The following is a 3254-nucleotide window of genomic DNA, read 5'->3' on the forward strand; positions in this document are numbered from 1 at the left end:
AATGAGAAAAGTGTTTTGTTTTTTTCAAAAGACATTTTTGCAATTGTATTAAAAATTAAAAAAAACTAAGAAATCACATGTACATAAGTATTCAGACCCTTTACTCAATACTTTGTTGATGCACCTTTGGTAGCAATTACAGCCTGAAGTCTTTTTGAGTACAATGCCACAAGCTTGGCACACCTATCTTTGGGCAGTTTCAACCATTCCTCTTTGCAGCACCTCTCAAGCTCCATCAGGTTGGATGGGAAACGTTGGTAAACAGCCATTTTCAGATCTCTTCAGAGATGTTCAATGGGATTCAAGTCTGGTGTTCGGCTGGGCCCCTCAAGGACATTTCCAGAGTTGTCCTGAAGCCATTCCTTTGACATCTTGGTTGTGACATCTTGGTTATTGTCCTGCTGAAAGATGAACTGTCGCCACAGTCTGAGTTCAAGAGCGCCCTGGAGCAGGTTTTCATCCAGGATGTCTCTGTACTTTGCTGCATTCATCTTTTCTTCTATCCTTACTTGTTTTCCAGTTCCTTCCACTTAAAACCATCCCCACAGCATGATGCTGCCACCACCATGCTTCACTGTAGAGATGGTATGTCCTGGTGATGAGCAGTGCTTGGTTTCCTCCAAACATTCAGGCCAAAGAGTTCAAGCTTTGTCTCATCAGACCAGAGAATTTAGTTTTTCATGTTCTGAAAGTCTTTCAGGTGCATTTTGGCAAACTTTTTACTAAAAAATGGCTTCCGTCCGGCCACTCTACCATACAGGCCTGATTGGTGGATTGTCCTTCTGGAAGGTTCTCCCCTTTTCACAGAGGAATGACAGAGTGACCATCTGGTTCTTGGTCTCGTCCCTGACTAGGGTTCTTCTCTCCAGCTCTAGATACGTTTGTATATATATATATATATATATATATATATATATAATGTAATGTAGTAACAGACACCTTCATAACAATATGTTACATGTACAATATACACACTGCAAGTATATATATAATGTAGTAACACACACCTCCATAACAATATGTCAAATGTACAATATACACACTGCAAGTATACATATAATGTAGTAACAGACACCTTCATAACAATATGTTACATGTACAATATACACACTGCAAGTATATATATAATGTAGTAACAGACACCTTCATAACAATATGTAATATGTACAATATATACACTGGAAGTATATATATAATGTAGTAACAGACACCTTCATAACAATATGGAATATGTACAATATACACACTGCAAGTATATATATATAATGTAGTAACAGACACCTTCATAATAATATGTAATATGTACAATATACACACTACAAGTATATATATAAGGTAGTAACAGACACCTTCATAACAATATGTAATATGTACAATATACACACTACAAGTATATATATAATGTAGTAACAGACACCTTCATAACAATATGTAATATGTACAATATACACACTACAAGTATATATATGATGTAGTAACAGACACCTTCATAACAATATGTGATATGTACAATATACACACTACAAGTATATATATAATGTAGTAACAGACACCTTCATAACAATATGTAATATGTACAATATACACACTGCAAGTATATACAGTACAGGCCAAAAGTTTGGACACACCTTCTACTCATTCAATTTGTTTTCTTTATTTTCATGACTATTTACATTGGAGATTGTCACTGAAGGCATCAAAACTATGAATGAACATAGACTCTCGCCCCATCCTTTTTTGTGAATGACTGAGCATTTCATGGAATCTACTTTTATACCCAATCATGGCACCCACCTGTTCCCAATTTGCCTGGTCACCTGTGGGATGTTCCAAATAAGTGTTTGATGAGCATTCCTCAACTTTATCAGTATTTATTGCCACCTTTCCCAACTTCTTTGTCACGTGTTGCTGGCATCAAATTTTAAAGTTAATGATTATTTGCAAAAAAAAAAAGGTTTATCAGTTTTGAACATCAAATATGTTGTCTTTGTAGCATATTCAACTGAATATGTTACTACTATATTTACATATAACACAATTTCCCAACTCATACGGAAACGGTATTTGTATACACTTCCAGTGTATATATTGGACACGTTTGTACATATTACATATTGTTATGAAGGTGTCAGTTGCTACATTATATATATACTTGCAATGTTTATATTGTACATATTACATATTGTTATAAAGGTGTTTGTTACTACAATATATATATATATATATATATATATATATATATATATATATATATATATATATATATATATATATATATATATATATATATATATATATATATATATTGTATATATATATATATATATATATATATATATATATATATATATATATATATATATTGTAGTAACACACATACGTGCAGTGTGTATATTGTACATATTACATATTGTTATGAAGGTGTCTGTTATTACATTATATATATACACTTGCAGTGTGTATATTGTACATATTACATATTGTTATGAAGGTTTCTGTTACTACATTATATATAAACTTCCAGTGTATATATTGTACATATTACATATTGTTATGAAAGTTTGTGTTACTATATTATATATATACATGCAGTGTGTATAATGCACATATTACATATTGTTATGAAGGTGTCTGTTATTACATTATATATATACACTTGCAGTGTGTATATTGTACATATTACATATTGTTATGAAGGTGTCTGTTATTACATTATATATATATATATATATTTCCAGTGTATATATTGTACATATTACATATTGTTATGAAGGTGTCTGTTATTACATTATATATATACTTGCAGTGTATATATTGTACATATTACATATTGTTATGAAGGTGTCTGTTACTACATTATATATATACTTGCAGTGTGTATATTGTACATATTACATATTGTTATGAAGGTGTCTGTTACTACATTATATATACACTTGCAGTGTGTATATTGTACATATTACATATTGTTATGAAGGTGTCTGTTATTACATTATATATATATATATATTTCCAGTGTATATATTGTACATATTACATATTGTTATGAAGGTGTCTGTTACTACATTATATATATATACTTGCAGTGTATATATTGTACATATTACATATTGTTATGAAGGTGTCTGTTACTACATTATATATATACTTGCAGTGTGTATATAAAACATTGATGGAGGGTTTTGAAGTTGTTTTAGAGGCTTTGAAGGCTACAACGGTGACTATTGTGAACGATTCCCTCCAAAAAGTGAAGT

The sequence above is a fragment of the Entelurus aequoreus genome, linkage group LG12 (genome assembly GCF_033978785.1).
Source record: "Entelurus aequoreus isolate RoL-2023_Sb linkage group LG12, RoL_Eaeq_v1.1, whole genome shotgun sequence".
In the NCBI taxonomy this organism is placed as follows: domain Eukaryota; kingdom Metazoa; phylum Chordata; class Actinopteri; order Syngnathiformes; family Syngnathidae; genus Entelurus; species Entelurus aequoreus.